Source organism: Diceros bicornis (assembly GCF_020826845.1).
Source record: "Diceros bicornis minor isolate mBicDic1 chromosome 16 unlocalized genomic scaffold, mDicBic1.mat.cur SUPER_16_unloc_1, whole genome shotgun sequence".
Taxonomy (NCBI): domain Eukaryota; kingdom Metazoa; phylum Chordata; class Mammalia; order Perissodactyla; family Rhinocerotidae; genus Diceros; species Diceros bicornis.
The window spans coordinates 1,164,505-1,184,757 of NW_026690870.1; the positions used below are offsets into that span (position 1 = coordinate 1,164,505).

The window sequence follows — 20,253 nt, forward strand, 5'->3', positions numbered from 1 at the left end:
TGGAGAAATAGAGCAGGGAGTAAAATGCTGACACTGACGGCTGATGCCAAAGCCCAGGCTCAATTGCAACATCCCCTCAACCCTGAGAACAGCCTCTGGAATATTCCTTTTCTTTGGAATATTCTAGAAGGAATGCAGCCCATAAAACAGGAAAGTCTCAATAAAACTATTATAAAGGGGGAGGCAGAGTCTATCTTTTTTTTTTTTCTTTGTGAGGAAGCTCAGCCCTGAGCTAACATCCCATGCCAATCCTCCTCTTTTTTTTGCTGAGGAAGATTGGCCCTGAGCTAACATCCATGCCCATCTTCCTCTACTTTATATGGGATGCTGCCACAGCATGGCTTGACAAGCAGTGCGTCGGTACACTCCCGGTATCTGAGCCTGAGAACCCTGGGCTGCCACAGTGGAGCGCGCGTACTTAACCACTTGCGCCACTGGGCTGGCCCCAGACTCTATCTTAAATCAAACTATATACCTGCTTTACTCTACCAAGGCCAAATCTCCAATAATTATGCCAAAGACACAAAGATTTAATAAAGAGATAATGGTCAAGAACTTAGAGATTAAACTATTACAATGTTATATGTCAATTATATCTCAATTTAAAAAACTGGGGAAAAAAGAACTTAGAGAGCAAAGTAGTTTCAATCACAGACATGACAACAGCATTAAAGAGTCAAGGCACATGAGGCCCTCAAACATTAATTTCATGGGAAGTCCAGCGGGTGGGGAGCAAAGAAGAAAGAGAGTATGGTGGCGAGGACAGAATGGAAATGCTCAAAGTAAATGGCTTTGAAAGTTTATTTTTATATCTCCCAAGTTATTTTATATGTCTAAAACTTTGGCATGCAACAGGCACAAAGGATTTTTTTATTTCTTTTTTTTTTTTTTTTTGGTGAGGAAGATTGGCCCTGAGCTAACATCTGTTGCCAATCTTCCTCTTTTTGTTTGAGGAAGATTGTCTCTGAGCTAACATCTTTCTCAATCTTCCTCTATTTTGTATGTAGGATGCCTCCATAGCATGGCTTGATGAGCAGGGTGTAGGTCCGCGCCCAGGATCTGAACCCATGAACCCCGGGCCGCCAAAGCAGAGCGTGCAAACTTAACCACTACGCCACCGGGCTGGCCCCACAAAGCATTTTTTTAAAACTGCCAACTATTAATTGACTGATGGTAGGTTGTTGGAATTAAAATTTCTTTAAAAATCTTAATGGTAAATAGCCCTTATTATTTCTAGGCACATCACACCTCTTTCTACAAGAAAAAAAGAAAGATTTGAAACTCCAGTACTTAACTATCTCTTCTCTTATAAAGAAAGTCTATGAGAAAATAACGTTTGCACTAATTTTGAGGACAGTCATCTGCTCACAGCAGGGAATGACTGGAAAGAATACTGAAAAGAGAAGCAAGAATGGGCAACGAGATCACTTCCTGGTTTCTCTCCAATAAGTCTTTATAATTTTAACTGAAATAAATTCAGAGGTCATTAGATACTTCTGCATTCAAAGATAAATGCAAGAGAAAAGTCTCCAAATGACTTCTTGATTATCTGCAATTTGGGATCATCTACACTTCTACTAACAAAAAAATAAAGAGGGAACGCTACCAGAGTTTTCTCAAAATGAAGAATAAAAATGCAATAAACATATCACTGGGAAAATGTTTAAAAGAAAAGAAAACCTCTGTATTTCGGAATGAAATATTATCTGATGCAGAATATATACAATAATTGCTCTATTATAAACTCTTTTTTCAAAACCAGAGTTCATCACAGAAACATGAGTTTAAAAAATTAATCATGAGGCTATGAATTGTATTGTCATAAAAGAAAGCTATTCTTTTCCGCTTATAAACAACAAAACGACCACATATGCAGATGCATGCCTCAGTACCGCAGTGCAGTGGTGTGGTTACTTGTATAAATATTTAAAGTCAGACCTTTGAATTTATAATGAAGTAGTGTACCACTTTACAAAATAAGATCCTAGTAAATTTAGACGTATGACAAATAGAACTCTGTTCAGAATACTCATTGCTGCTGTTGATAGTCTAAAACTAAAAATGTATTGATATTCAGATTCCAGCTAAACAAGCGTAATACATGTGCAGAAATCTTAATAGGTCTTGATGAAACGTTACTGCTAAAATTTTTAAATTATCACATGGGCTTTGTAACTGAGGCACAAGCAAGCTTCTTGTCTGGCATTTTTTTTTTTTCCTGCTCTTATTTTAATGAGACACATTCAATTATCACAGGAAAGAAAAGAGTAAAATCAGAAACAGCTGTAGTTGGCCACACAATGACTGGTGTTCCCCACGGAGACTGACGTTGTCACACAGACGCAGGTGCTGAAAGGCTATGTGATGGGGTGCTCACACGTGTAACTGTGTAACATGATCATGAAGAATTCAATAGGCATGCTTATTTTCCACCTCAGTTTCTGCTAATGTAAGCGCACACATCATGCTCTTACAATTAATCGTCCCCTCCAGCACGTAGTAGTTGAATATACTTGCTCTTAGCAGAGTCCACACACCACTAACCTAGAATGTTCTGATTATAAAACAAGGTTGAATCCTGTGTTTGAAACTCTTAGGCAACCATAACTTTACCTGTGATTGGAATCTTTGCTGCCATGCTCTCTTCCTTGCTCTCGTCTCCGCAGCCACTTGAAACGTCTAAAAATCAAACACAAGATAATAAAAGTGTATTTCAAGGTTATATTTACGGAATAGGCCTTTGCTTTTTTTTTTTTCTTAACTGCCATTCCTTTTATTTTCACTGCTTCCCCACCTCCTTTCTTTGCTTAGTTTATTTCTTGTCTGAAATAGTACTGTTCCTAAAAAGAAACCTATTCTAAAACTAAGGTATCTCTATGTTGCTTTCATGCAAAATGATTTAGCCTGACATCTATCAAATTTGACTGGGGCTTAAAACAAGCGAGCCTCAAATCCTGTGCATGTGTATCAGCTTCTGAATATATCCTGAGCAACTCATAGCTCTCTTGGGAATACATTATAGCGGTTTATTGGCATGTCTTAACAATAACGTTAAAATAATCACAATTTTCGGGCCGGCCCCGTGGCTTAGCGGTTAAGTGCGCGCGCTCCGCTGCTGGCGGCCCGGGTTCGGATTCTGGGCGCGCACCGACGTACCGCTTCTCCGGCCATGCTGAGGCCGCGTCCCACATACAGCAACTAGAAGGATGTGCAGCTATGACAGACAACTATCTACTGGGGCTTTGGGGGGAAAAATAAATAAATAAAATCTTTAAAAAAAAATAATAATCACAATTTCTGGATACTAAAAATTGGTTATTAAGTTTTGGGGGGCATAAACTCTGATTCTTAATCATCTGTTTAAACTTATAAAAGGTTCTATTATAATTAAAAAGAATGTTTACCAATTATGAGTAAATTCTATTAAGTGATATCAAAAACTTCATAGTACTCTATGTGAAGTACTTGATGGACTCATTTTCATAGAATCATCTTCATCTTTGTGGGATGATAATAATTATCTACTGCCAAGTGCTTAGTCCTGTTAAGATTTCAATTTATAAAAACTTATTTTATTGGAAATTCAGCAGGACAGCAGATCTACAATTAGGTTTCCTATTCCTGTTAGACTGAATGAAAACATATATTTATTGGAAGGTGGTATAAAACAAATAACATATTATACATATTAAAATTAGAAGTGTTCTTGAGTCTGCTTTTTTATAGGTACACCTTGAGAAAGGGTGTTTGCGTTGACTCTGAATGCGTTTTTGCTGTGGACAGACCCTTTAACAACAGTTCCCTTGTTCCCTTGTAAGAACACTGTTGAGCCATAGAGTGGGTTTCGCTTCCTTTATTCCACTACTGTCATTCAGAATAGATGGCAAGCTGCAAGATGATTCATTACTGTGAACGGCCGAACTATCGTCACACTCTTCTGTAGGGGCTTTTTTCAATAACGCTGCTGCCTACAGTGTTTAAAAGAAATAAAAATAAACTCTAGCCACATTCCCGTTGGTCTCAAAGACCCAGCCTTCAGACATAATTTTAGGTTAAGCTTTACTTTGGATTTAATTTGCTTCCTGACATTTAATTGAAATTAAAATGTCTTCAAGATAAAATAACATCTGATTATTTTGCAGCATAATTTAATTCTTTACAACAACTTACACTTGTAATAATACATTTTTTTGTGGCCTGAATCTTATGTCATGCTGAAGTGTTCTGCTTGTGAAGTACGTATGTGAAATGTGACCACTCTTGTGAACCTGGGCTGGTTTATCCAAGATCGACTCTCTCATTGCATGAATGCTGTTGGTTTGGATTGAGAAAGAGATGTGGAAAAATGTGACCTTGCAGTATCCCCATCCTTCCAGAAATGACCCCTGAACTTCCCTCAAATGAGAAGACTGTAGAAAAACTTGGTGGCTGAGAAGGAGACACTAAGCAAAAAGAGAATTGCCCTTATTTTAAAGCATAATTGTCAATCAAGGATAAACACACTCTGCACTTTGCTGCTAAGTCTGCTGGGGAGCTCAGGAAACTTACTAGCCACACTGCCTATCTGTTTTCAAAGGGCACCAAATTGTCTTACCCATATCGCCTCATGTGTCCTGGGCAGGGAGGTGGGCACAGATTTTATCACAGCCAACTTGAGAGGCAGAGAAAAAGTAAAAATTAACAGGACAGGTAAATACCCATGTCTCTTAATTTCTAGGTCAACACTCTTCCCCCAAGAAATAAAACTATACTGGTAACAAGAGTTAAACAACCAATGATGACATTGTCCCGCTGCCAGAGTGTGTTTCTCTCTCATTTCCTACTTGGAAGTGGTGATTTGCCCAGGCTGCTGGGAGAGGAAATCTCGGTGGTGGTGCTGACCTTTCCCTGGTCTCTGGCAACAGTAGTAAATACAAGGAAATGTCCAACTCAACCTGTAGAATGGACACGAGACTCTACAAGTTAATATGAAGAGCAAAACTGGACAAAGCCTCATAGGTCATCTTTAGTTTGAGAGCGAAGGGGTAACAACAGAATTCTCTAGTGAACAAGGGGGAAGATAATCATCTCTTCTCATGAAGATGCCCTGACAGGAAGAATCACAGAGGCAGAATATGGAAGATCTTGCCTTGTAAGTTTGGCTTTGAACATACAAGGCCACTGCCATCGGCCTTGATATCCCTGCAAGGCTCCTGCCCTCTGCCCTCCCCTGGACCAGCTGGCCACCTGGATCCACGGCCTATCCTAGGGGCCGGAGCAGCTGATTTTAGGGGATTTAAGGAATTCTAGTCTCCTCGGCCGAAGGACTTGGTGTCAAGTTAGCCTTGTAGCCAGCACCTGTCTGTGGTCCAGTTCTAGTAACCAGGAGCTCTTCCTCTATTTACATAAAGTAGTCCCTGAATTTTACTCGAGTTGTGACAATTCTCTGTTGGGATGACCTGCATTGTATCCCTGTTTCTGCATACTGGGGTTCAGGTGTAGAGTCCTGCCCTCGAAGCTCAGGCCAGCGCTGGTTCCCATCACTGGCTGCCATAATGCCTCAATCCCAGCTGCCTACATGGACCACTGTACTGCACCTGCTTCCAGAATCTGTCCAGGAAGACAGGTGTGAAGAATAGTGTCACCTCCTTGACCTGCCATCTCTCAACTGTCAGTGCGCAAGCTGGACCACTGTGGCCTGTCTCATTTCCAGACCTCCACCTCTCCTGCTCTAGTCTGTCTGCTTCCACAGAGAGATAAGCTCCTATTCTGTGTGCCCAATCATCCTGGATCTATGAAAAGCATTTTAGAATATGAACAAAAAGAACTGACCCAAATTCTGAAGTGAAAGTTATAATTTTCTTTTCCTAAAATAATTCAAACATTCTGAGAGAGCCTCAAATATGTATTTCTTCGTCGTATTACCTTATGCAATAGCTGTAACTAATAATTTCTTGGCATGACTTCGTAAGAGCCACTGTTTTAACACATAGTTTAAGAATAAAATTGTTAAAGGACTTTCTACACTTTTTACTGTAGAATTTGCAGATAATGGAAACTGTTTTGGATTGTCAATGACTCAGATTACTTGTAACTGGGCCCTCAATGATGACACACAATTTATCTCACTGTTTTGTGCACCTCTTTCATATTAAGACCCTCTTTTGCTTTAGCTGGGTTCCAACTGGGTTTCAAAAGAACACAGAATAAAATGCTATAATAATCCTGCAAATGTCTTTCTAATAAGTCCTTGTATACTTGATAAGAATACCACCACTGCTACTAGTTCTACACTCTGCCCTCTTTTTTTTTTTTTTACCATGGTGAGGTAAATAAAGTAGTGGGCATACTGCAGGTTTTCACTTATTTCATATATTTTATCCCATTTATCTTCACTACTCAATACTCTTATCTCTAGGATTTCTCTTACTTTTTTGATAGAGATGTTTATAAAAGGACTCATCTTTTAAGATAATCCTAGAGATAATTTCTCAAAGATGAGTCTTTTATTTTATAAGGATTTTGATGGATGGTCAAATTACATGAGAATGGTTGGCTTCACTTTACTGGACCACAGAGCCAAGAAAGAGAGCAGCAGATCTGCCCAATGGGTCATTCATAAGGGAACCCACAATATAAATCCCTAATAAGCAGGTAATAATGATAAGCAGGGACAGAAACAAAAGTCAATCTCAGACAAGGAATGGTTAGAGGTTTCTAGTCAAAAACAACTTCTGCAGAGTCAGGAAAAACATCTGTAATACATTCTCAGGATGTACTGTTTGCAGATGCTTTAGCCAGGCATATTTCTAAGGAAGTCCCCAATTTGAAGGAGCTTGCAGTCTGAAACTGACAACACTAACCCATACCTACAAAGAAACAAAAGCCCAGAGAAGAGGGAACAAGCTGCTTTACACAGCTCATGCTGGGACTGAATGGGCTCTGCAAATTGGAGCTCTCTATCTGAAAAATGCCACCAGACAACACTTTTACCATGGGCCTCCTGATGGTGCTTATGAATAGACTATGCTTGGGTCTCAACTTATCTGTTAGCTAATAAAGGCTCTCTTTGATTTCATACATTTGGAGCCCAGGAGGGAGACTGGGGACTGTCTCACTGTTCTCAGCAGTCTGGAGCCTAAGTCAATAGAACAAACTAGTTCCTCACTTTTCTGCCTTCCCAGGAGCCAGGAGAAAAGGCTTAGAAATTCAATGCCAAGGCACACACTATTTGTAGAATGACTGATGGTCATATTTGACATCTTAGAAAGGCAAATCGTCCTATGATTTACACTTAGCAGGACACTTAGAATTACTGGCTCAATTCTACCAGAATTTTTCTCAAAGGTCAGTTACGGTTCCTGCTAGGTCTAGAACCCCAAGAGTCATCTAGGCTGCCTCTTAATTTATATCCAGAAACTTAACTGTGATATTCAAATGCATAAATAGACAGATGAAGATAATAACGGAAAAGACTTTGTGTCCAAAATATCATTAAGAAAAATGAAAGGCAAAAATCAAACTGCTCAAAATATTGCAACAAATTGTACGAATTTATATAAAAACAATTCTTACAAGTCAACAAGAAAAACATTACTAACCTAATAGAAAAATGAGCAAAGGACACGAACTGGCAAATTATAAAAGAAGAACCACAAAGGGCTCACAAATAGGTAGGGGAAAAGTTTGACCTCAATGGTAAATATAAAGGTCAAATGAACAAAAAAATTGGATGTCATTTGCACTTCTCAATTTGGTGCTCAAAAAAAAAAAGGTTGATAGCACCCAGTTTCATAAAGAGCTCAGATTATATATATATATATTTTCCTCCATTCCTTGTGACTTTGATGACCCCTCCAGAGTGAGATCTGGCAGTGCAGAGCAAAAGGCTGAAAGACACACATTCCCTTCGACCTAACAACTCTACATCTAGGAATTCATTCTAAGGAAATAGCATGGATATTTGTACAAACTGAATTGCTCAGATGTTCTTTGAAATTTTTTTACTACAGGAAAAATTAAAAACAACTTAAATGTTGAACAAGAGGCTGGTTAAAGGGACAGTGGAATAGCCACACAGGGGTCTCTGCACAGCTGTTGGAAATGATGTAGAAGAACATGTGATGGTATGAAAGGAAGTTCACTTGTGACAAGTGGGAAAAAAAGAAGCTATGGACACAAACAGTACAACCCATGTTTGCCAATATATTAAATATTAAAAACCATGCACCACAACGTCAACGGGCAATTTTATTTTCTCCTTTTTGTTTACCTTAATATTCCAAGTTTGGTTTTCTTTTTTTCCTGCTAGTTTTTTAAGAAAAACACATGCTAGCTCCAAAGGAATCTGATTTCTGCGATGGATGGTACAAATACAAACAGAAAGCGAATGTGAAAGCATTTAATAAAATTACATTTCCTTCTGTATGTAAATCAGTGCTGTTAATGCAGAGACAGAAAAGCAGGAGAATTAAAAACCACGGATGTAGACAGCAGATGACAATTTCCCCTAATACACAGATTTAACTGACTTTTTCCTCAAGAACCTTCCTCTTGCACACCAGAAGTAATTTTTCAATGTTTAAAGAGAAATGCAAGCATCATCACCTAAGGTATGTCTAAGTTATAGGAAGGGGATTTTATCTGTGCAGCAATTAAAAGAAAGGGGAAAGTATTCATATGAGCCAGCAAATGAGTATTCAAGAGAGAAGACCAAGAGAACAGTCGATCCTTAGGGAGAGATGAAGGGATTTCTGTGACTAGTCATGTGTCTTTCTGGTATGTGTGGTGGGGGCACTCTATGAGTGCCACCAGTAAGCCACTCTGCTTTCCCTGGAGAAGTTCTCCTCGGTGGAAACAGACATTACTTAGGAGAGAAGGAGTATTAAGGCACTTTGTGTTTTAATGAAGCACCCAACTCATTTTTTTTTCCACATAAAGTAATTATAAATTTTTCTGATTTAAAAGCCTGCAGCTCAATTATGTAATTGCCTAATAGGGTATGGGGGTGCTGTGGATCTTATCTGGTCTCAAGGGGACATAATCTGAGTTTCAGCGGCTTTAATGATGTATTTACTCAAGAGACAGGACTGACTCTAGCTGACAGCAAGGGGACCCACAGGTAAACATCATTTACACGTGACTGTTTAATTAGCCATTTACCCAAGAGATCAAAGTAAATATTTCTGAGCTGCATTAGACTCTTAGCCAAGTAATTTTTAGTAGAACTTTCTTAAATTTTGAAAATCTCTTATTTTTAAGATTTTTATCTACAGAGAAATATGTAACTCATGCTATTTACTAAAGGTGTATATTGTTTCAATACAGGGAAACAACCAAAGATACTTGATTTTGCTAATAGTAAAAGCATGACATGTAAATCAAAGCAGTCCTAGAACTCACAAAAGCATTTTGTTCTAAAGTTCGCAAGGCTTGCCCTGCCCACGTCATTTTGGTAACATTGTTCTTTACGGCTGTGCATTTCTTCAGTCACAACCTAACCGTTTCAGAAACTGCCTGCTTACTTCGATTTTTAAGGACAGATTTTGTGATTAATTTATTGGTAATTTTTATGATTGTCACTAAGATGAGATCAGGATGATTTAAAAGGGAACAAAAAACCTACGAGGGGAGGCAGAATAGCACTTGATTCATAAGTTATTAATTGGGCAGCCCCTTCTCATTAATAATGGAGTTATTGGGCCGGCCCCGTGGCTTGGCGGTTGGGTGCGCGCGCTCCGCTGCTGGCGGCCCGGGTTCAGATCCCGGGCGCGCACCGACGCACTGCTTCTCCGGCCATGCTGAGGCCGCGTCCCACATACAGCAACTAGAAGGATGTGCAACTATGACACAACTATCTACTGGGGCTTTGGGGGAAAAAATAAATAAATAAAATTAAAAAAAAAAAACAAAAAACCAAGCAACACTGAGAGATCCTTTAAAAAAAAAATAATGGAGTTATTATTTGAAAAATTATGAGTGGATTGGTTGTCTGGAACTGGGAATATGTTTTCTAATATAAACAACACCTTTTTAAAAGAAGATGACTAGATAGGAAAGGGCAGTGGACCACTGTTTATTTCAGCCTTGACACGGCTGAGATGTGACCTACTCGAGTGAACAAGAATGGAATACAATGTTGTTACAAAATGGTACTAGAGAAAATGGACAACAAAACCGGAAAACAAATCCTTCTTAGGATCTACATTTATTGGGCCAGCCCAGTGGCAGAGTGGTTAAGTTCCCCTGCTCCGCTTCAGCGGCCCAGGGTTCACAAGTTGGGATCCCAGGCGTGGACATATGCATGGCAGGTGCATCAAGCCATCCTGTGGCAGGCATCCTACATATAAAGTAGAGGAAGATGGGCACGGATGTTAGCCCAGGGCCAATCTTCCTCAGTAAAAAGAGGAGGATTGGCAACAGATGTTAGCTCAGGGCTAATCTTCCTGACTTAAAAAAAGAAAGAAAGAAAAAAAAAAAAAGATCTACATTTATCAATAGGTGTGGAACAGATCTAAAAAACACAGGTTCTGTTTTTCCTCAAGAACATGGTTCTTTCTCAAAGAACATTCACACAAGTGGTATCATACCTCAAACAAAACAAAACTATAGGTTATTTATTGAGTCACAGGAAGTGCAGTGAAATGAAAATATGTGTGGGAAGGATAGCACAAGATTACCTCTGAAAAGGGGCAGGGGCTTGAGGAGAAGCGCACAGGGGCTGTATCTCCGTAATAATTTATTTCAGGAGAAAGAAATTGGGGAGGAAGGAGGTTAGAGGAGGGAGAGGAGGAGAAGGAGAAAAGGAGGGGAGAAGAAGAGGAGAGAAAGAGCAGAAGAAGGGAGGGAAGGTGCGTGAAAGGGGGAGAGAGAGAAGCCAAGAGGGAGGGGGAAAAGGAGGAGGGGTGGGAAGATGAGGAGAAGGCAGAGGAGGAGCAGGTCTGAGATAAATAGGGTGCAATGGTAACGACACATGTGAGTCTGGGCTGGGAGGCGTGGGATTCCTGGGTTCATTTTATCACTCTCTGTTTGTATGTTTGAAATGCTTAAAAAAGCACTTCTACTCTCTTTTAATCAAAGGGGCAAAGAAAGGGGGGCTTGAGAAGGACTGAAGGTGCTCTGAGAGGCTTGAGGGGTGATGGCCGAGGCTCTGGACCGCACAGCCACACAGGTGTGTGACTTCAGTGCAGAGATGGCAAGCCGCGCCTCCGGGAGGGGCACATGCAGAATCCTCGAACTTTGTGCATGATAAAAATAAAAAGCATCAAAGCCAGAAAACCCTATATTACATATAAGGAGGAGAAAACATACATGAAACTAGACACGTGCACAAGACATTAAATTCAGGAAAGGAAAGGCCATCTCTCTGAGTGTATGGCTTCTCCAGGGAATGACGAGGACCACGACGGGAACGCTCTAAATCTGGCTCCTGGGTGGGAGCCCCTCCTGCCTTCCTTGGGAGTCTGCTCCATGGGTTCCCTGGTCTCTTCAGCAGCTCACACTCCCCTCTGTGCCAGCTCCTGAGTCAGGCCCCTTGCTGTCTTGTCTGACCCACAGCAGGGCTCGCTCCTCCCCGTCTCAGTCCCACTCCAAGCAGACAGAACTCCCCAAGGCGCAGCAGAGACCTCATTACAGCCCCGCTCGCAAAGCTCTACCGGCTTTTCAGAATCTACTCAACTAAACACAAACTCCTTAGCCTAGGCTGGACCCGGCACAGCAAGGCTCCACTCCCTCGGACCTTCTCGCCCCCAGCCCACACACCAGCCACGGAAGACGGCTCTGTTTCCCGGGTCTCGATGGAGTGGAGAAAGAAAACCAGGATGCCACAAGAGGCTTCTAAGTTCCTTGGAAAATGCTGGGGTAGATATGCTTAATTAGGTTAGCTCCAAAACCTGAATCAACTTTACGTAAGGAGTTGAGATTCCTACATAAAACACTATGCAAAAGGCCTGAGAGCAGAAAGTTAAAACCAACCATAAACCCTCACTATTATTTAATCTTTTTTCAACTATGTTAACCATTGTTAAGAACATGACTATTTCCTTAAATGAATAATTTGTACATCTTGAAACTTATTAAAAAAAATAAAAATTACTAACCCCTGTCCTCTGGTCCACGTTTGTGACTAGGAAAACTTCAGACTTCTTAGCTACCTCTTCTGTGATAGAATTATCACGTTCTTTCAAGGTGGCCATGTGCTGACCCAACTGTGCCCTCAACAAGCCTGAGGCTGACGCTTGTTCAGATCTGTAACACAGAAATAGGAGACACATTAGAAATTTGTAGTACTGGGTTACTTATGAGATTCCCATATTTTCAAAGTCCCCTTAATCAAGTTGGTAAAAGACAGTTCATCCAGAAAAGTCTAGAACCTAATATATTCTGGACTAAGGGAATTTACAGAGTCTTGGTATTTCTTTTTTAATTTTATTTTGGTTACGATTTCATTGCTAGATGAGCATTCTCAACTTTGGCTGCATACTGGAACTACCTGGGGAGGTTTGCAAAATCCAGGTGCCTAATGCCACCCCTACAGAGTCTAGTAAAATTGGCCTGAGGTGTGGTCCAGCCATTTGGATTGTTTAAGGCTCACAGAGCGATTCTAATGCGCGGCCATGGTTTCAAATCACTGCACAGATAGTCAGCCTCCTCTTAAGTGTAGTTAAGAGAAACAGATCACATTTCCATCTCAACAACAGTTGATTCCTGTTATATACTTACTATGAAATTTTTTAAAAATTAAGATATTATTAGGAAAGAGTTAAAAGGAAGCCTATATTGCTGCCTAGACTATGGTATTTAGATACTAAAAGGAACCAGGTTCCCTTAGGGAAATGCCCTGTTCTAGTTCTGGGGCACGAAATGTACAAGATGAGCCTGGAAAACCTTGTCATACCAGAAAGCATGGAAGCTATCAAAGACTACTGAGTCATGTCAAAAGGCCTCAGAGGCCATCTTGAAAGGGTTCCTGCTGGCCAAAGATGGGACAATTTGAGCACCAAAAAGAACAATGAGTGCAATGGACTTAAACACAGCAAATATATAAAAATTTACAAGTTCATTTAAAAAATAAATAATAAACAGTTTTAAAAATAATAAAAAATCTTTGGATTCAGCCTCAAAAAGGCAGGAAATCCCGTCACATTCTACAACATGGATGAATCTTAAGGACACAATGCTAAGTAAAATAAGCCAGTCACAAAAAGACAAAGACTGCATGATTCCACTTACATAAGACACCTAGAGCAGTCAAATTCATAGAAACAGAAAGCAGAATGGTGATTGCTAGCTGCTGGGAGAGGGAGAAATGGAGAGCTATTTAATGGATACAGAGTTTCAGTTTTGTAAGATGAAAAAGTTCTAGAGATCTGTTGCAGAACAATGTGAATGTACTTAACACTACTGAGCTATACACTCAAAAATGGTTAAGATGGTAAATTTTATGTTATGTGTGTTTCACCAAAATTAAAAATATAAACAAATAAACAAACCTTTGGAGGCTGCTAGGGCAACAACTTGATATTCTGAAAATTGGTAAGCAAAGGGATAGAATCAAGCATTTATCCTGCCTTTGTGGTCAAAAAATGCATTTCACAATTAACAAGTAGTTGATGGGAAAAGTTCTTCCAACTAATAAGTGCAGAAGAACTTAACAAATTAGAAAAGTCACCATTTTGTAAGTCCAAATTAATGAATGCATCTAGGAAATGATCATAATTTTGTGGAAACTGCATAACAGTAAACTTTATACTGAAGCATCAGTCTATCAATGTTCAAACCCACAGACCAGTCTTCCTAACAACATGACAACCAGACATCACATGCGGCCTGAGGGGGGTGTAATAAGAAGTACAAGCACCAGGGCAGCCCGGTGGCGCAGCAGTTAAGTGCGCGCACTCTGCTTCGGTGGCCTGGGGTTCGCAGGTTCGGATCCCGGGCGTGCACCAACGCACCGTTTGTCAAGCCATGCTGTGGCGGCATCCCGTATAAAGTAGAGGAAGATGGGCATGGATGTTAGCTCAAGGCCAATCTTCCTCAGCAAAAAAAAAAAAAAAAAAAAGGAGGAGGATTGGCATTGGATGTTAGCTCAGGGCTGATCTTCCTCACAAAAAAAAAAAAAGAAGTACAAGCACCACCTATGACGTTGTCTTGCCAAAATAACTGGGCTGGAGTATAATCATGTATCTGGATTGAACCAGCAGTTTACAGGTGATAGCATTTCGATCCTGATACAAACAAAGCAAATGTAAAATGACTTTTTTGAGATAATCAAGACAAACTCACAAGAAATAGGTATCAGATAAAGTAAAGAATCTTGTTAAATGGTAATGTATTATATCCTTATATGTTAGAGATATAAGTATTTGTGAGTATTTATAAGTAAAATATGTTGTCTCTCTTAAACTACTCAAAGAAAAAAGTGTGGATGAGGGAAAGATAAAACAAGACTAGCAAAATGTTGACAACTGGTGGATCTGGGTGAGGGGTACATGGGACTTCATTATGTTATTATAGTGGCTTTTGTGAATGTTTTAAAAATTTCAAAGTAAAAAGTTAAAAGACAGTGTACTAATGTCTGCAACTTACTTGGAAATGCATAAAAATAAGAGATTGTGACTGATGGATGGATGGAAATATGAAGAGACAGACATATGGGAGTGCAATCAAATGTCAATGGTAGAATCTGGGTGGTGGGTATATGGATGCTCATTACACAGTTCCTTTTACTTTTCTGTATGTTTGGAAATTTTCATAAGAAAATATTTGGAAAAAAAGTAAGTCTAGGTACAATTCAGAACCTTCTTTAATAAATCTTAATTGTTATAATCTTTGTCTGACCTAACTCTAGTTTTTCCCAAGAGTTGAATAAAGTGGGATGGGTCATCGGAATCCTTGAACTTATTTAAAAACTTCCCAGAATGATTCTAAGGTTTCTGGCTGGTTTGGTAGAAAGCCCCTTCAGCAACTTGCCTTTCTTGGTTCTGTCTGGACCTCACCAATGTCATAATGCACCCAATTCCTTTGTTCTGTTTCTATGTAAATGAAGCAACCTTTTTCTACATTTGGTTTCACAAGAGATTTCCCTACCGGGAAAATGCAATCACAGGCTACCAGCAAATTCTAGTCCATTCAGCCTTTACATTTCTCATAATGAGTAAATCAATTGTGCTTCTGGTCTGAAAAGATGTTTACTTAGGTTGAGTTAAACTTGGAAACAAGTTGAAGTAGGGTGAATTAAGTTAGTTAAAGTAGTTGGGATGGACTGAATTATCAGAGACCGTCTCGCTGGTGACTGATACACGTGACCTCTGCAGAGGCAAAGCCAAGGCAAGAGGCTACTAATGTCCCCACCAACTGTAACCATCCTTTGGGCTCTGGTATGAAAGAACTAGCTAAGGTTTCCTATAATTATTATACATACCTCACAAAAGGACAAAACCCATTAATTGACTTGCATGGGGTCAAACAGCAAATGAGCTATGGAAGGAGGTACAGCATCTAGAGTCTGTGACTTCTGAACAGTTAAGCCAACACTTACAGCACAAAACCAGGCTTTCATGCAGATTGATTTCAGGACAAATTGGGTGAGGAGTACAACAGCCATGGCTCTCCTTGCATGGAGTCTTGCCCATGTTTCTACATAAACACACCAAATCAGAAAATTTGCAAAGTGGTACAAAGGATTTTTTTGTGTGTGTGTGAGGAAGACCAGCCCTGAGCTAACATCCAATGCCAATCCTCCTCTTTTTTGCTGAGGAAGACTGGCCCTGGGCTAACATCCGTGCCCATCTTCCTCTACTTTATATGGGACGCCGCCACAGCATGGCCTGACAAGCGGTGCGCTGGTGTGCACCTGGGATCCGGGCCAGCGAACCCTGGGCTGCCACAGAGGAGCGCGAGCACTTAACCGCTTGTGCCACTGGGCCGGCCCAAGGTACAAAGGATTTAAAGGAGTTTTTTTTTTCTCTTTCGTCTACTTTACATTGGAAAATTTATAACATCAATGCCACAGAGAAAAAACAAAGTTCAATGTCAGCTAAATTATATACTCCTTTAATTAAAAAGATAATAAAAGAATAGACTTTAAACAAACTATAATTAACTTCATACACTTGGAATGGCTTCCAATCAGAAAACTGCAATTTAAGTAAATGTACCAACATTTCCTAATTACAACTGATTTACAATAGATTGGTAACTTGACCAAAGTTTTAAATGCAGACAAAATAGTAAGTACCCTGAATTTTATTCTGAACATAATAGGCAGAATAAAATAAAGAGGTTTTTACATACTGTAATCCAAATAATATAAAGCTGACTCAATTTTTCAGCACGAGTTTGAGAGCACAATTGGGCAACTGTATCTGAAAGTAGCCACTAACAAGAGACAATTAATTAGTTGCACCTGGAAAAAAAATAAAATAATGAGTACTCTCAATATGGATTTCATATACGATAAAATTACTTAAGTAATCATTTTTATGTTAAAATATGTTTTCCAGAAGGCAATAATGAACAAATTTTTTATCAATTACCCCAAATGACATGAATTATATTTTAATAATTCAACGATTGTCTAAAATAACAACTTGGTCTTCCATCTAATAACAGTAAACTTTTCATATGAAGGTCTTTGAACACTTAATCCCTGATATAACAAAAATCAATAATGATGATAGGAACGGTTTTGTTCTTTTTCCTTTTAAGATGCTTCACTTTGTGAGCAGGAATTCAGAAGTCTTCTCACTATCTTTTAGAGTACGCTGTGGGGCAGGTATCCCATTTTGCAGATGAGATTATAGTAAAGAGATAGACCTCGACAGCCATGGTTGGGTCAGGGGCACAAGCAGGGCTGCCACCACACCAAACACAGTTCTCTTCAACAGGCTTTAAGGAGTTCATAACCCATTAGAGCCTTCCTACTCTGCCTGGCTTAGAATTCTAATGACATCAGTGTCATTAACAATTAAGGAACAAAAGTAGATCATTCTCTCCAAATCTGTGTTTCTGAAATAGTTTATCAAGTTGACCAGTTGACTGCTTTGGTCCAGGGGAGATCTCAAAGCAGATGGGAATATATCACTTAGGGGAGTGCCCAAAATAATTCCTGGGTGCTGAGGGGCACAGAGGGTGGCTAGAGCAAGAAGAGCAGCAAGGAGCCCGACGCCATGATTAAAACTTGTTAGAGGGGCTGGCCTGGTGACCTAGTGGTTGAGTTTGGCGTGCTCCACTTTGGCAGCCCTGCTTCACAGGTTCGGATCCCAGGTGTGAATCCACACCACTCACTCATCAGCCATGCTGTGGCAGTGACCCACATACAAAATAGAGGAGGATTAGCACAGATGTTAGCTCAGGGCTAAACTTCCTCAAGCAAAAAAAGAGGAAGACTGGCAACAGATGTTAGCTCAGGGCTAATCTTCTTCAGCAAAAATAAATAAATAAATAAAACTCGTTAGAAAGAATCTGTATTTAAAGACCTGACTGCTTATCTCTCAAAGGTCATATAAACACTTGGCACTTTTTCCAAGGCTAGACAGTGAACCAGTGACAATCAATGTGCATTAAACAGCACCCCCAGTCACAACACACAATGGGGCATAAAAGGGCAATCCTAATCGTAACAGAACATAACACTGACATTAGTAACCATTCCTGACTTCTTTATTTGGCTTAAAAAAATGATTGTGGTAAAGAAGCAGTCTTGCAGCCTCCAGATATTAATTTTAAAATTTGTGTTGGTCATAAAGAAGGATCATTTCTTAGGCAAAGCTGATTTATACATAACTGTAGACCAACAGTCATGCAAAATGCAACCTTTCATAATGGAAATCAATGCTCTCTTATGCATGTTGAGAAACTATTCAAATGTCTAGTCTAGTAGATGTAGATATTTTATCTCATCACCCACAATCACAGTTTGGCAGCGTAGGTTAAGAGAGTCACACAATGAATCATTTAGTCTAACAAGTCAGTTTGCACAGAGACTTATAAATGCATATATGCTTTCTACGCCACATACCACAACTGTGGTTTATGCAAAATAGTATATCAACAGATACAAAAAGCAGTGAGAAAGAAACAGGGGCCTGGTTACAGAGCCTCACAACACATAATCACCAAATGACCTATAGAGTGCAGAAAGACTCCGCCCCAGACAGCTTCTTCCACCACCTTGTAAAGGAGTATTTAAGACTGCTGTTTTTTATTTTGCATGATAAAACAACAGGAAAGAGGGGGAGCCGGCCCCGTGGGTTAGCGGTTAAGTGCGCGTGCTCTGCTACTGGCGGCCCAGGTTCGGATCCCGGCGCCCACTGATGTACCGCTTGAACGGCCATGCTGAGGCCGCGTCCCACATACAGCAACTAGAAGGATGTGCAACTATGACATACAACTATCTACTGGGGCTTTGGGGGAAAAAAGGAGGAGGATTGGCAATAGATGTTAGCTCAGAGCTGGTCTTCCTCAGCAAAAAGAGGAGGATTGGCATGAATGTTAGCTCAGGGCTGATCTTCCTCACAAAAAAAAAAAAAACAAAAAACAGGAAAGAGGATTTTCTTGCATTGCCCTTTACTGCTTCAGGTTGAAAAGTTACTGACCCGGAAGGTCATTTCCAGCATTTTCCACAGTTTGGAGATCACTAGTACAGATGCAGAAGGTAATGTATACACATTCAGGACTTGTGAACCTCATCTTGTGCTCTGTTAAATGGAACATATGATTGGCCAAGTCTTCTTGTGACAAGGCCCTTTTAGAAACCATCATCTTGACTTCTCACGCCTTCATGGGATTTATGCTGAATTCTACTCTGAAGAAAATCATTAACATAAAACAGCCTATGTGGCACACTGAAGGTAGAGAAAATGATGTTAGATATAAGATAACCAGACCCAAAGCCCCTCTCACTCTCAGCGAAACAAGGTCCTTTCCGGTGGGCTTTCACAGACATTCATCTGCTGACCATGCTCGAGAAATAATTTGTTCTCTGCTAGTAAATAGTGGGGATATATTTTAATAAAAGGAAATATAGTCAGTCCCCAAAATAAAAATCAGAGTTAGGTCACTGGCAACAATTATGCAACATGAATTAGGCACCGACCAGGTGCCAACACTGGACAAACCATTACACAAATTACACATATGTAATTCTATGAACTCAATAAGTAGCTCAGATGCCACAAAGCTTCTGAGGCCATGAAAAGAAACCCACACTACCTAAAAGGTGGGTAGAGGGTAGAGAACAGATTTCTGATTGACTCAGGAAGGATGTACAAGAATCATGGTTCACATGTGCCAACTACCCTGCAAATAATTAACCCCCTATCTCTCTCATCCTAGCTTTATGGCCTTTAAGGGATATCCTTGAAGTGGTGGCTCTCAAACCTGAGGGAGGGTAGTTCCCTTAAGGGCTCATTAAAACCCAGGTGGCTGGGTCTTACCCCCAGATTCCTGATTCAGTGAGGCCTGGGTGGGGAAAATGTGTTCCCAGGTCTTGTTGATGCTGCTGGTCCAGAGACCATACTTGCAGATTGGGGGCCTGTATCTTCTAGATTGGGGGCCTGTATCACCAGCATGACCTTGGAAATTGAGGAATCCATCTGGGGTTTGGACTTGCCAATGACATCTCTCTAGGGTGGTGGCTAGACTAGATTATATCCTGGGTTGTTCACGAAGGTATGCTAATATACCAGATGAAGGCTACCTGTGCTCCCTCCCCCCAAGTAAGCACTTAAAACGTTGTTATGAGTAGGGATTGAGTGGATATATCCAATTAACAATTAGAAACAAATACATTTACAAAGAAGTTAATGGTCAAGTCCATAAAACAGTTAAACTGACAACTACAAGTGTCTATCCCAGTGGTGACCGTGTGGACTAGTGTTTTGTTTTCATTTGGAAGCATCTGGGAACAAGAATGGCCATCCTTCCACAGCAGCAATTTCATCCCAATAATACCTGACTTGCTTTTCATGGCTGCCACCTCCAGGTAAGAGTCTCGGAGGCTGGTGAAGGACAGCTGTTCCACAGACTTCAAGGTCTTCTTTCAGAATGTCACTGTGATTATAGAGCCTATAAAATAAAACAGGTGCTGCATGAGATGTTTATTTAAGCACAGATGGCCCAGCTTCTAGAATCTATGGAGGTTCTTCGTGGTTTATTGACATATCTGTAATATAATCTAGACACAAAAATGCAGCAACTAGACTATCTCTCGACAAAGATGTAAAACGGGGCATTTTGAAAACCTTGTTTGTGTGTATGTGGCAGTTTTAAATC

General features: G+C 40.2%; 1 long non-coding RNA gene across 2 annotated transcripts in view; it reads right to left on the reverse strand.

The window, feature by feature from the left end:
• LOC131401787 (uncharacterized) overlaps window positions 1–20,020 on the reverse strand; it is a 32,126-nt gene extending 12,106 nt beyond the window's left edge. The window contains exons 1-4 of one of the 2 annotated variants that reach the window (XR_009217964.1): window positions 19,933–20,020; window positions 12,078–12,225; window positions 4,595–4,651; window positions 2,614–2,679 (exon numbers count right to left, since the gene is read on the reverse strand). This is a non-coding gene — a long non-coding RNA (uncharacterized LOC131401787). Of the gene's footprint in view, window positions 1–2,613; window positions 2,680–3,808; window positions 3,969–4,594; window positions 4,652–12,077; window positions 12,226–19,932 lie in introns of those variants that run through there. The other variant, XR_009217965.1, reaches the window with a different exon arrangement.
• Window positions 20,021–20,253: the final 233 nt, after the last annotated feature.